The 15,423-nt window shown below is 43.1% G+C and overlaps 1 pseudogene; it reads left to right on the top strand.

The window, feature by feature from the left end:
- Window positions 1–11,101: 11,101 nt before the first annotated feature.
- LOC112917080 (glutathione reductase pseudogene) lies at window positions 11,102–14,002 on the top strand (annotated as a pseudogene).
- Window positions 14,003–15,423: the final 1,421 nt, after the last annotated feature.

Raw genomic sequence — 15,423 nt, 5'->3', positions numbered from 1 at the left:
ATACATGGAGGGGTGGAAAGTTGGGTCAGCAGTTGGAGTGAGAAGAGAGCAAGGCCCTGGGAAGACAGCACCTTTTGAAAAGAGTAATCTTTCTCCATGTGTTCAAGCCACTCTTACAAGAGCATGCTTTGAAGGGGTACAGTTCCATGTTCAAAAACTACGTATGAAATTTCCTAATCTTTTCAAAGCACACAGGCTCTCTCAGAAAAGAGTTCCCACCAGTGCTCCTATGGAGGTACTTTGGAAAGGTTTGCAGGTAGCTCAGCCCAGCTAGAGCTCTGTCAACAGTGGCACTGCTGGATATGAAATCACTAGAAAGAGCTTTAAGTTAGAAAATTGACAGAATGGTGATTGCTTTATTTCTTCTTGTAGAGCCAAGTGGAAATTATCTCCCTCTGTTGAAACAGAATCTAGTCTTAGGAGGCAGAGAGCTTACATTTTTTTGGCACTGTAAGGGCTCAAAAATGTTCCATTTCACCCTCTCTCTTTTGTCTTCTGCTACCTGTAAAGGAGCAAAGAGGAGCTCTGAGAGAAGTGAGTTGAACCCTTTAAAAGTATTTTAGCAGCAATTTGTGCAAGAGGACAGTCCCAGCAGTGATTTTCTGTCACCTGAAATACCCTGAGGGGCAGCAAAGAGAAACTGTGAGGGCTTTTGTGGCCGAATCTGAAAACCCAGAGACACAGCCCTGACTGGGAGCAGCCCATCCCACAACACACTTCACAGTGAGGAGGCACGAAGCCTTCTATCAAAGCCACACTGATAACTGGGCCCCACTTTTCTCATTAAACATGACTGCATGATGGTACTGAAAGAATTAACTCCTAATAAACATGAGAATACCTATGGCAAATAGGTCATCTCAGTGTGGGATCCCCCTGAGGCAGACCCAAGACAAGGTACAGGTGGTATATTTGAGATCCAAAGGCCAGTAGGCAAGTGAGGAAGGAAGACCAGGAAGGCAAGGAAGACATAAAGGGTCAAATATCAAGCCCGCTACCACTGCAGTTCAGTGATTGGGTGACAGCTGCTGGAGTGATGTTAATTCCACCAGCATCCCACCCTGCGCAAAGGGATGCAAGTATTAGAAGTAAGAAGAGCTGCAGCACCTAAATATGGTAAGTTCCAATGAATATGGGTAGCATGCCCATAACATCTGCTACAGAGCCACTCAATGAGTTTCCTCACATCTTTCCTTGACCACGTACCACTCCCTCATATACTTGGAAACAAGAAATTGCCTAGGATGGCATAGTGACATCTGCCACATTCACAGGGCCCATTATCTTTTGAATAGACTTCCTCTGTCAGGGGAAATCCCCACTTTGTAAACTCAATCTCCCCAAAGTACAAATATACAGACTCCCTTGCAGCTAGGACACAGACCTGAGGTTTAGGCTCTGCCAATCAGGCACACAAAGGTAACAGTGTATTTTGGAAGTGTTCAATATAAGAGACAGGCCGAGAAAGATATCCCTTATTCCCAGGGAGAGGAGTGCCAGGAGCATACAGTGTTTGGGGTTGGAGGCAACAGTGCCCATGAAGGCTCTCCAGTAGTTCAGAGCAGAATTTCCAGCACAAAAGGGACATCAGGGCTAGTGTCCTTAGCACTCACAGTAAATTTGGTTTCCTGCCATGTAGTGATCAACAGGTTCAGGGTTTTCCCATCAGGCCAGTTTCTGTACTTGGGTGTAAGTGATCCTCCTAGAATCCTGTACCCAAATGTGTTTCTTCTCACTATGCTTTAATATCCTTAACACCAATCCCTTTCTTGCTTAAATTAGCCAGAGTGAACTCAATTTTTCATGACTAAGCCCATGACTGATACAGGTTGAAAAAATAAATGGTAAAGGACATAGTGTGACATGGTATCACTTTACAAAAGCATAAAAAGGGGCACCTGGGTGTTAGAGTCGGTTGAGCATCTGGCTCTTGGTCTCAGCTCAGGTCATGACCTCAGAGTCATGAGATTGAGCCCTACTTCAGGATCTGCCCTCAGTGTGGATTCTCTCTCCTTTTCACACTCACTCTGCCCCTCCCACTTGTGTTCTCTTTCAAATTAACAAACAAATAAATCTTTTTAAAATAAAATAAAATCATAAAGAAACCCAAAGAAGCTATTTGGTCTCCCTCTTCCTCATAAAAATGGTACCTATAAATCATTTCAAATGAGAAACTAGTTCCCGAGCCCCTAGAGAGAAAATTCTGCACAACCTAAAAAAGTAGATCATTCCAGGAACCTACAACACCCAATGTCAAAAAGGTTCTACAGAGAGATACAAGAACTTTTCAGTCATTTAAGAGAAAATGAACTTAAATCACACATTTCTCATTGAATTTACCTTTAATGGTCTTTATTATAATAAAGCCATCTATTGCCAAACATTAGGAAACGTCATTTTCATTTTCTTCCAGGTCAGTGTGAATCAAATAAAAATTTGAGAAGAAACAAAGATGTCAATATTATATTTAACATAAAAAAATTTTCTATTTTACATAGGCATCAAAAACACTTGTTTTCAAAAAAGTTTTCTCAAAACAGAGGATCATAGGGAAAAAGAGGAAAAAATAAAACAAGATGAAATCAGAGAGGGAAACAAACCTTATACTTTGTCTCTTATGAGACTCTCAATCATAGGAAACAAACTGAAAGTCACTGGAAGGGAGAGGGGTGAAAAGATGGGACAACTGGGGGATGGGCATTAAGGAGAACACTTGATGTAACGAGCACTGGGTGTTACATAAGACTGATGAATCACTGACCTCTACCTCTGAAACCAATAATATTTTATGTGTTAATTAATTGTATTTAAATCTAAAAAACAAAACAAAAGAGTTTCTTCTAGTTCCCCTTCTACTCTCTAAATTTTGAGGGCAAAAGAGGAAGTTAGGAACATTCCCTCAAATCTCTGGATCAAAATTCAACATGAGAGACTCCACTGAATTCCTTCATTCCCTTGGAAAAATGACATCCTCCTTTCAGGCGCATAAATTCATCTCCCTTTTAAAGGATGCTCTTAAAGGATGTCTGTCCTCTGATATTTGTACTTAATGGCAAGAGCTATGATGATGATGATTACATTTGTGTCAGTGGTTTTCAGAAATCATTGGGAGGGCACTGGGTCTCAGTCGTATTGCATTAACATCTTACCTTAAATGTTTTTACCCATTGACCTTAAAATATTTCAAAATTCATATTTTTCTTAGAAATTACTGGAAAATATTATAAATACAAGAAGCATAATGTTTCATGAACAAATCAGGTTATACTGCATAGGGAATAAGACTTGGAATCAGACAAGCTTAGACTCTGAGGAATGACCCTCCCCTAATTACAACCTGATAGTTGTTAACTTCGTAACTTAGGCAAGTCACCTAATAGCTCTTAGGCTTAGTTGCTTCACCTGTAATATGGGGACACCATACCTATTACTTAGGACTGCTGTAAGGATTAAATGAGATAATATGGGCAGCCCCGATGGCGCAGCAGTTTGGCGCCGCCTGCAGCCTGGGGTGTGATCCTGGAGACCCGAGATCGAGTCCCACGTCGGGCTCACTGCATGGAGCCTGCTTCTCCCTCTGCTTGTGTCTCTGCCTCTCTCTCTCTCTCTTCTGTGTCTCAATAAATAAATAAAATCTTTTAAAAAATAAATAAATAAATAAATGAGATAATATGTGAAGTAAGTAAAACATGCTCACATTTAATAAACATTTAGTAGATGATAGCTGTTATCTTTCTTTTTTCTTAACTTTATGTATTTGCATCTGTACATGATTATTTTCAAATAAATACTGTACATATTTTTCAACGTGGATATAATTTTTCTTTTATGTCTTGGCTTCAAAATTTCACAAAGTCTGGTATATCTCATCTTCTGTGATCTAAAGCTATTGTCATCTGTTTATTAAACTTTGTTTGGATGATCATCTCCCCCATCATACCTTCTGACCGCTGCCAAAGTTCTTTCTTCTGATGACGTGATGATGAACACACAAGCCCACACTTTAAAATGTCAAAGTGGCTTCTCCTCTCCCTGTGGATCCAATGCAAGCTCTTCATCATTTGTAGGACCGTTTCCATCCCCCTCTGATGGTCATTCTCTCATCCCCATCTGTATATCAGAGTCCAGGAAGCTCTGAATTATGTTTCTCAGATTCCCTTGCTTAATAAATTATACTCAGAGAAATAAAGGGTGGAATCATTAGCGATACCAGTGCCCAGAGTCAAGAGCCATCAAATGCCCCACACAGATCTAGGTAGGACCCTAGCACTACTGTTTTTAAAAGCTGTTCCTCCATTCCCATGCCGGTTTCAAGTTATTCTGCTGTATACTTCAGCTCAAACTCAACCCCCACCCTTTATTTATTATTTATTTATTGATCTCCCTTAAATCGCAAGCTGCTTAAGGACAGAAAGAGTATCCTGTTCATAGCAGGAACCCATCTCCACAGTACACACACATGCTCCTGGCAAACTGCTTTGCCACATTGTAAGCCCTTCAAAAAATGCTTGTTTGCATACCTTTTTAAAGTTAAATGTTCCTCTCTTTGCATTCATAACTCAGCAGGTTATTTTATGCTGAATGCCTTGCTCCCTCCAAGCCCAGAATTTAAAAGTCTCCAGTAGAAAAATCTTAGAAAGATATATTTTCAGAACCAGAGGCAACCATGATTTAAATAAAGAGGGCACCAAACCTGGGCCCACAGAGCCCACATTTATTTTCAGAGACTCAAGAGAACAACCCAGCAGGACTCCACAGGTTCATAGAGAATTCTGGAGTCACAAGATGTGAGATAGGAAGGGCATCAGGGATCATATTGCCCAACCTCTTCAATTAGTAGTTAAAGAAGCAGGACAAAAAAGGAGAACATGACTTGCTCAAGGTCATGTTCTATATGAGAAGAACCTGGAACCCCCAGCTTCTCTCCACTCAATCCTGCTCTACACAGATGGGAGGGTCAAACCATTCTTGGTGGCATCCGGAAAAGCCCTTCCATCCTCTTCTGGACCATCAAGAAGCCAAGTGTAAATCTGGCAGACCTTCCCCAGCATTCCTGGGTGACGACAGGCATAGTAACCTCAGTGACAGATCCCTGAGCACTCCCTCACCATCCCCGTGTCCTGCCCTCTCCACAATCAATGCTTTCTAACATTTCATTTATCACTGCAGTACTTGAGAGTAAAGTCAGAAGGAGAGAAGGCTGCCATGACTGTGTGTTCTCCACACTGCTCCTCCTGCACATAAACTCTAGGTAATGATTCCTTTTGCCAGAAGCCCAGCTCCCAAAATAGTATGGTGCATTGGCCGAGGTCCAGGAGTTAATAGGGATGGCAGCATTGTGTCTTATGAGCCGTTTTAACTGAGCTAATTTAGAATTTGCCTGACCAAGAGTACCATAAAACTACTCCTCAAGATGAGATTGTTAATTACCGCAGGATGACTCGCCTCTGTTGGGCAGCTGGGGAGAGCTGGAGGAGAAAGGCTGGTTTCCAGAAATAATCCTTCACTCCTCACCAAATAGGACTTAAATGTGGGAAAGGGCAAAGGGGATGGACGGAGAGATTCACCCACAGGAACTAAATAGGGTTATAATTAGTTTGTGTGTTTGCAGGTGTCATCTTTCACCCTCCGCTGTGGAGGAGACTGCGGGTAAGCTCAGAATCTTTTGTGTCTCTTGGAGAAGGGCAGTGAGATCCTTGGGGTGTTAGAGGAAGAGCTGGAAGCAAGATGACTGCTAGGAGCAAGGCAAGTGAAGTCTCTGCGGTACAGAGACACCAAATGCAATGACCCCCGAATATAACACCGAATATAACACCGTTTACTGACAGCAGCTCCCCGCAGCTATTACAGGGCTGCCAGAGAGCGTCCTAATTAGTGAGGGTTGTCAGCACTCCCATTATAATCCCCAGTTGAATGAGCTAAGTGTTTGTCACAGCCACTTCAAGTCACAGCCTCTGAAACATGGCTTTGAGTGGCCAGTCTCAATTTGTTTTTACCCCATGACTTATTCTAACCACCTGCATACTTCATATGCATCTCAAATATATATTTAAGCAGAGCCAACTCATATAAAGGGGATTTGATTCCTACTGCTGTCTCATTGCTGAGATGCCTATCATTTTACAAAAATGTCCCCTCAAAGCACACTCTTTCCAAATGTTTCTAAGATATGAGTTATACGTTATATTTGTAGCAATTCTTTCTGCCACTTTGCTCACTGTTTCCTCTCAGGCTGGCTCCATACACTGGGTCTTGACCTCACCACAATGGTTCTGAGTAAGCAGGAATGTGTTCCTGCTTCTGGCTGTATTAGACTGTAGTCTCGTGCATTGTGTTCTGTGAATTCATCTTAAGCATGCTCTCCTTAATATTGGTTAAGTCATGAAACCCATGTGGAATGTGAACTGTGTTAGATATTTAATCTTACTGTTATGCCATAAACCTTTACATGACATGATCTGCCTTGATGTACAGACCAGCCTTATTAAAGGTAATGGGTGTCTTGCATTCTGAATCAAGAGAGCACTTTGAAGAACAGAAATAAAACTCAAGTGGGATGATATATGTGTAAAAATATGATTCATGTGAATGCAATCTTATGAGCTCTGCCTCCCTTCTCCACAAGCCTCTTCTCTACAGCCACAATTGTCATGAGAATTCTAGGGTGAAGGGTGAGGAGGGGGAAGCCTGATTTTCTTGAAGTACCAGACAATACCCTAGGTAAGTATATCAAATGTCAGGCTTTCCTTAGGCAGTGTGGAGCTGACTTAAGCTTAAGTCTGACACCAAAACCAGTCGTTTTGTGAAATGAGAGAAGTCCAAGAGGTACTAAGAAAAAACAGAGCCCATGTTAAATACTTCTTAAGATTTATATAAAATAAATATTAAAGGTGCTTGACATGAATTCACCTATTAAACAATGCAAGATTAACAACATATTAAATGTCATTTCAATTCACAAACATAATCCAACATTTTGAGAAATCTAACATTTTTTAACTTTGTACTATGGTGGTTTTCAAAACTACACAAAAGAAAATAGTTTAATGAACCCCATGTATCCAACACCTAGCTGCAACACTTCAACTCCTAGGAAATCTTATTTCATTTCTATTCATCATCTCCACCTCTACCAACCCACTCCAGATAATGTTAAAGTTAAGTTCAGACTATTTCAAGAAATTTAAACAGGCATTTCACCTGCCTTAGAAACTCCACCTGGGGATAGATTACTAGGTCCTGTTAGTGCTCTAGGCCTGCCATCTTCAAGAAGGCCTCAAAACTGACCACAACCACCAGAGATGTCCTCAAAGGGGTGTCTTCAAATGTACTATAAACCTCATCAGTAACCCAAAATTCAAGTGAGTGACTGGGTGCCACACAGAACAATTACCAGATGACCTTACAACCTAAGGGGTAGTAGTACCTACTCAAGGCCTAAGAATGGCCTGCATGAGCCAGCATGTAACAGCACTTCCCAGTCACGAAGGTAACATCAAGTGCTCTACTCGCAAAACATTAAAAACAAAAAAGTATCATCCTTGCCATAGAAAAGTTCATTTTCCATAGGAAAACAAAAATAAATACATATACATGGTTTGTGAACATGCATAGTCTTCATTCAACAGAAATGCATATTGAAAGTGGTATTACTAAAAATGAACCCCCCGGGGCAGCCTGGGTGGCTCAGCGGTTTAGTGCCGCCTTCGGCCCAGGGCATAGTCCTGGGGACCCGGGATCGAGTTCCGCATTGGGCTCCCTGCATGGAGCCTGCTTCTCCCTCTGCCTGTGTCTCTGCCTCTCTCTCTCTCTCTCTCTCTCTCTCTCTCTCTCTGTGTGTGTGTGTGTGCGTGTGTGTTTCTCATGAATGAATGAATGAATGAATGAATGACTAAATAAATAATCTTCTAAAAAAACGAACCCCCCCAAAAAAATGTTTGATAGAGCTTATAATAAGATACCAAAAGCTGGAGATTCCCATGTCCTCATCACCGTTTATATATTTTAGACTATTCTTTCAGGAACACAGAAGGAAAACATGCAAGGAAAAAAACACATTTGCACCCCTTGGAAAGCTACTTAACTTATTCCTCAGAGTATACACGAGTTTGATGATGCTGACAAATGTGCAAAATAAGTTGCTACAGTGGTAACAACCAGTGAGCATTTTAAGGGTCTGAAAATATTTGTAAGCCAGTGAAACCCTAATCTTGGCACATTAGCAGCTATTAGTATACTAAAATGATCTGCCTGGAAGGTATGGAAAAATCAGACATTCTGCACTGGGAAGCAAACAAGTGTGACTAACAAGAGAAGCCTGTACTAAATTTCTAATTTTCCCCATCAGAGCAATGGCAAATCAAGCCATTAACAAGCAAATATGAGTTTTTAGGTGACATCCTAGAAATATACATCAGAGAGCAGGTGCATCCACAGAATAGCTAACTTGGAAAGATGTAACAAATCTGAGATCCTGGTTAGTGGGAGAGAAGAAAGGGGGTCTTCTTAATCAGCCTTTGTCAATCACTACCCAAACCTCAAGGAGAATGGCAATACCAGTAACCAGGCCTTGTCAGCAAGGAAGGCAGAGCTGAAGGAGCCCCAAGAGTTAAAGCCCTGTTTACTATGTCTAGAAGTAGTGCAATCTATATACCAATCACTGAAGTCATTTGAGGCTTGCCTGTTGCTGACAAATGTAGATGGACAGATATGTAAAGATGATGCGTCATGAACTACAGCTGATGAATTTCCTGCAGAAGCCCCTGTACTCACATCAGAAATGTCAAGAGGTGACAGAGCTACATCACACTGAGTCTGGCAGTTTAATTTGGTGTCAGCTATTAGTGTTGACTCTCAGCACTACTGCCGTTCAGTGTTTCTGCTGGCAAGGTGACACGGCCTCAGAGATTGCTGAATTTCTTTGTTGAGTGAAAGAGAGGTTAGGTTGCCTGGTTTGCACAGTAATCCCTTGCTGAACAATGGCGACTAAAGAGGAGCAGAGGGAGGAAACAGGGAGAAAAGGAATTTGTTGCACAGAGCTTGTCTTAAACTTTCCTTGTACAATTTCAGGCGAGAGTCTGATGGCTTTGTTGGGTAAAAAACAAATGTCTGGAGCAAGGATGATTTATGTTGACAGTTTGGCTGATTTAGAAGGTACGGAGTACACTAGCATCACGGAAGTACTCTCCCAACATTGGTACCATTGAAACCACCACATTTGCTCAGGAAGGAGAACGTCATGAGTTGTTCTGACCTCTGGGTGTCACCCAGCAAATCCAATTCCCTTCTCCTAACCCCATGCTGTGGGAGAAGCAGGCCTTGGCAGTGTACCCAAGGACACTTCAACCTTCCTGGGTTACCCTTTTTCCAGAGAAAAGAGTAGTGTATGTATTTTACATCCCTCCCCCAACCCATGCCACTGCTGGTGGAGTGAGAAGGTATAGAGTACAGGCCAGGGAAGCCTGACATTGACTCAAGGGAATTTGGTAAGAGGCTAATAACAGTTACCCCCTCCTCCACTCTGACGAGGACAGCACTGCCACAAATGGATGCTCAGCCCACATGTCATGGAGGTCACAGAAAGGTGATAAAGATTACCAGTTCCTAGGATACACCCTTCCAGAACTGCCTATGGGTCTAGGGCTGCAGCAGTAGTACGGGTGGGAGGAGGGGATTGGAAGAAACATGAAGAGGGACTTACAGTCATTAGTAGCAAAATAATGTCTCAAGCAGCAAAAAAAGCACAGCCGAAAGTTTAAAGGACTTGTCCAAGGTAGCAATTAGAATTAGAGTGGGGGAAAAAAGAAACCCTGTAGGATCTCTATCTTATAAGAACCAGAGCAAATTACAATGCTTCCTAGCACCTGCCCTACTACATTGCACAAGAGCCTGCTGACACTACTGTGCTCCTTACATTTTCATGGAATTTTATACTTGTCTGTGGCTTTTACACCCATTACCTCATTTGAGTCTCATTCACTTCCTGAAAGCCATTCCCAGAGGCCACCTCTGGTTCTGAGCTCCGCCAACATTCCAACTCCCAGCCACATTCTTGTCCTTTATAGAAGAAAGCTGCCTGTCCTGGGACAGCGTCTGTAATGTACAGAACAAGGTCAACGAGAGTCCCTGCTCCACACTGGTCACCCACCTGGAATATCGTGTCCATCTGCAGGAGCCACACTTGGCGAGGGAGATCAGCCAGTGGATCATGTCCTGGGGAAAGCAGCTGGGGCACTGAGGAGCTGACATTACAGTACGTGTTGAAGGGCCTTGGTCAGAGAAGACAAGAATAAGTACCATCAAGTCTTCCAGCAGCTGCAGAGTTGCCATGTGAAAACCAAAGGGGTCCATGTGGCACTGTTCTGGGTTCCTACATAAATTAAAGAGAAACTTCCACGATGTCTGGAGCTCCGGAAGTCCCGCAAATGAAAGAGGATGTTCTCAAACTCCTTGCAACAGGAACCCACTTAGGTGGCATCAAATTTGACTTCCAAATGGATCAGTCCATCTAGGAAAGGAAAAGTGATGGCGCTACCTCATCGATCTGAAGAGGACCTGAAAGAAGCTTCTGCTGGCAGCTTCTGGCTGATGTCACTGTTATATCCTCCAGAGATAGTGGCCAGTGGGCCGTGCTGACACGAAGTTTGCGGCTCCCACCAGAGCCACCCCTCTCATGGGCCGCTTCACTCCTGGAAACCTCATTAACTGAGCCAGGCAGCGCCTCCCCGGAGCCGAGTCTTCCACTGGTTACTGACTCCGGGGCTGAGCACCAGCCTCTCACCGAGGCTCTTACGTTAACCCGTGTAACACAGACTGTCCTCAGCGCCAAGAGGGCGGCGCCATCCCAGGCCACCACAGGGCACTCCCTCAGCGGCTCAGGCGGTGAAGCCCCGCAGGACGTTCTGCGCATGCGTGGCGCCACCCTAGGCGCTCCCGCTGAAAGTCACGCGGGATCTCTTCCGTAGAGATCCTGAAGAAACTGAAAAGGAAGAGTAGGCCCCTGCTGTAAAGGCTGTGCCAGGTGGAGTTTCAGGGTGAATGGATTGCTTCAGCTCCCAAATTTACTGCTTCTCGACTGGCAGATGCAAGCTGGTCTGAAGGCATGCAGATGCCCCCTCTGACCCTTCAAAGGTTCCCTCCTGAGGACTGGAACGCTCAGCCGACCACTGAGGACAAGTCTTCAGCTCCCACCTCACCGGCCAGGCCCCTGCACCAGTAGGAACAACCAGTGAGTATTCCTAAACTGTTCTTACACAGAATTTTTTTTTTAAGATTTTATTTATTCATGAGAGACAGGGAGAGAGAAAGAGAGGCAGAGACACAGGCAGAGGGAGAAGCAGGCTCCATGCAGGGAGCCTGGTGTGAGACCCGATCCTGGGACTCCAGGGTCACGCCCTGGGCCGAAGACAGGCGCCAAACCTCTGAGCCACCCAGGAATCCCCCACTTCCACAGACTCTTAAGCAGAAAGTGGAAATGAGGTTGATGGAAAATAAACGGTTTCTTTAAAAAAAAAAAAACTGGGGTGCCTGGGTGGCTCAGTGGGTTGAGCCTCTGCTGTGGCAGGCTCAGATCATAATCCCCGGGGTGCTGGGATGGAGCCCCACATTGGGCTCCCTGCTCAGTGGGGAGTCTGCTTCTCCCTCTCCCTCTGGAGCTCTCCCTACTTGTGCTGTTTCACTCTCCCTCGCTCTCAAATCAATCAATAAATAAAATCTTTTTTTAAAATGAAACAAAATAAAAGTCAAAACAACAAAAAGCAGAGCAAAGTCCAAGTAGCAGGGAATTTCAGAAGGGAAAAATCTCAAGTAAGGAAGACCTCTGGTGGTTAGACTGAATTGGAAGGAGCTGCCCCCACCCAGAGGCAAAGAGGTTTCCAGGATGTGGTAGAGGAATCTGTTCGTAGCATAAGGGGTTGGAGTCATTATTACTCAGGTCTTCCCACTCTACTGTTCCGTGCCCTGGAATCTTCTCAGGCCATAATGTATTATAGAAGAATGAAGGAACGTCAGACATGGCATGTGCTGCCCGCGGGTGAGGAATCAATGGTTGTGCTCCACAAGGTAGGAAAGGTTGAGATAAGGAAAATGACTGCATGGGCCACTCCTAGTGCTTCCCTTTTGTTTCAGAGAGACTTCAAGGGAGAAGACACAGCTAGTGAGGAAGGTCTATCTTCTTTGAAATCTGACTGGATTTAGCTGGTTAGTTTTTTACAGGCTCAAATGAAGAAACAATATCTACCTTTTAGGGAGGTTGAGAGAGTTTAAGGGTCTGGCACACCCAGAATAATAACCATTTCTGTCTTATTTCCTCTGCTGTCTAGAAAGTAGTCTCGGGGATCCTGGATAGCACAGTTAAGCATTTGATTCTTGGATTTGGCTTAGGTCATGATCTCAGGGTCCTGAGATCGAGCTCCATGATGGGCTTTATGCTCAGCACGAAATCTTCTTGGGATTCTCCCTCCCTCTGCCCCTCCTACTTGTTTTCTCTCTCTCTCAATCTCTCTCTCTCTCTCTCAAAATAAATAATAAATGGTGAAGGCAGGAACCACAGGCACGGCGCCCACTGCCGGCCGCCGCAGCCTCGTTAGACTACTTGGTGATCGGTGGCGGCTGGGGCAGGCTGGCCAGCGCGCACAGGGCGGCGGAGCTGGGCGCCCGGGGCCGCCGTGGTGGAGAGCCACAAACTGGGCGGCACATGAGTGAATGTTGGATGTGTACCCAAAAAGGTAATGTGGAACACAGCTGTCCACTCTGAATTCATGCATGATTACGTTGATTACGGCTTTCAAAGTTGTGAGAGTAAATTCAATTGGAGGTTATAAAAGAAAAGCGTGATGCCTACGTGAGTTGCCTGAAAACCATCTATCAGAATAATCTAACCAAGTCCCATATAGAAATCATCCATGGCCATGCGGCATTCACGTGTGATTCTGCGCCCACAATAGAGGTCAATGGGAACAAATACACTGCCCCTCACATCCTGATTGCCACAGGCGGCATCCCCTCCCATCTCAGGAGAGCCAGATCCCTCGTGCCAGCCTAGGAATAACCAGTCATGGATTTTTCCAACTGAAAGAATTGCCTGGCCGTAGTGTCATCGTTGGTGTAGGTTACATTGCTGTAGAGATAGCTGGGATTCTTTCTACTCTGGGTTCAAAGATGTCACTGGCATGATAAGGTACTTAGAAATTTTGACTCAATTATCAGTTCAAACTGCACTGAAGAACTGGAGAATTCCGGCATAGAGGTCCTGAAGTACTCACAGGTCAAGGAAGTTAAACAGACATCCTCAGGCTTGGAACTGTGCATGATTACTTCAGTTCCTGGTAGGAAACCCACCTTGACCATGATTCCAGATGTTGACTGCCTGCTGTGGTTCATTGGGTGGGACCCAAACTCCAGTAGCCTGAATTTAGACAAAGTGGGGATTCAAACTGATGACAAAGGTCATATCATAGTAGATGAATTCCAGAATACCAGCGTGAAAGGCACCTATGCAGTTGGGGATGTGTGTGGAAAAGTTCTTCTCACTCCAGTTGCCATAGCTACTGGCTGAAAACTTGCCCATAGACTTTTTGAATGCAAAGAAGATTCCAAATTAGACTAAGACAACATCCCCACAGTTGTCTTCAGCCCCACCCCGATTGGGACAGTGGGACTCACAGAAGATGAGGCCATTTATAAATATGGAAAAGAAAATATGAAGACCTATTCAACCACCTTTACCCCAATGTATCTTGCAGTTACCAAAAGGAAAACAAAATGTGTGATGAAAATGGTTTGTGCCACTGTGAAGGAAAAGGTGGTTGGGATCCATATGCAAAGAATTGGGTGTGATGAAATGCTGCAGGGTTTTGCTGTTGTGGTAAAAATGGGAGCGACCAAAGCTGACTTTGACAACACGGTTGCCATTCACCCTACCTCTTCCGAAGAACTGGTCACACTTCGTTGAAAACCCGGAGACTTGTATGGCCAGCAGCTGGACCAGTAGACCTGAAACGAACCAAATAATCATGTTTTCTAACTGTTCCCATTTTATGTATCTCTTTATTGTAATCAGAATATTCTGATAGAGGAAATTTTCAGTGCATAATAGAACTTATGTATGGAATTAGAAATTTGTTTTGTCATCCAGGATTGATTTTCATTTGATTGCATCTCAGAGTAATCAATATTTTAAAGGTAGTTGTTTTGTTTTGTTTTGTTTTTTTCCTTATTAACAGCTCTTTGTTAGCTGATTTTTTGTTTTGTTCTATTTTGTTTTTGTTTCAGCCTTATCCCAGGTATAAGACAGGTAATTAAAGTACTTGAAAGAATTTAACTTGCTAATTTTTATAGATGAAGTTGACAGCAGCTCTTCACATTAGGTAATGCAAATGCACGGTCACGTTAACTTTTGAAGCCAGTACTGTACTCTGCATATTGCAAAGCTGCTTCAAAGGTGTGAACTTTTTCTAAAAGCATATAACATGAGAGACCCACCTTCCCTATTTTATTTTATTTTTTTGTTTTAAATGATTAAAAATTGTGTTCCTTTTATGAAGTGAAGTATATCACACTTGGGAAAGATGTGTCCCTCCTAAGTGAGGGACATTTTGGAAGTAGTTTCTGCTTTCAGAAGGAGAAGAATTCAAAGTCTCTTCCTGTGTTAAGAGTTCATAGTTTAATGAATGATTTCAAGTTTTTTATGTGTTCTTGTCATTTTTTTCCTGAAAACTATTTCCAAAAACCTGAAAATAAAATCACAGCCTTTTCTTCTTATAAAATTTGTTATTATGAATTTATAGCTAACAGTTCATTTTCTAAGATTATTATGAATTTATAGCTAACAGTTCATTTTCTAAGATTATTTCACATTGGAGATTACATGCTAACAATGAGCTACCTTGCATAGGCTTAAGGCCTTATGAGAGGTGGATTTTTATAGATTGAGAGCAGAAGTATAAAGGAGAAACATTTAGGGATGCCTGGGTGGCTCAGTGGTTGAGCGTCTGCCTTTGGCTCAGGTCATGACTTTGGGGTCTTGGGATCAAGTCCCACATCAGGCTCCCACAAGGAGTCTGCTTCTCCCTCTGCCTAAGTCTCTGCCTCTGTGTCTGTCATGAATAAATAAATAAAATCTTTAAATAAATAAATAAATAAATAAATAAATAAATATTTTTAAAGAGGGAGGGGTCTCATAGACCTGATCAAAATTCTTTTTTTTCTTAGATGAGAAAACTAAGAGTTAGGAAGGTCAACTATGTACCCCAAGGTCATACTGATAATTACTAGCAGAGCTGGACCTTGAACATTGGTCTCCTGCTGTTTTATCCAGTGGTCTTTCTTCTACCAAAGACCATTTTTATCCACTGGGGATACAAATACCAATTTCTCCAACAAATCAATGACATGGAAACTGAATAGATTAAAAGAGATTTAAGA

Source organism: Vulpes vulpes, chromosome 15 (genome assembly GCF_048418805.1).
Source record: "Vulpes vulpes isolate BD-2025 chromosome 15, VulVul3, whole genome shotgun sequence".
NCBI lineage: Eukaryota > Metazoa > Chordata > Mammalia > Carnivora > Canidae > Vulpes > Vulpes vulpes.
The sequence above is the reverse complement of the archived record's forward strand: the minus strand, read 5'-3'. Positions and strand labels throughout refer to the sequence as shown.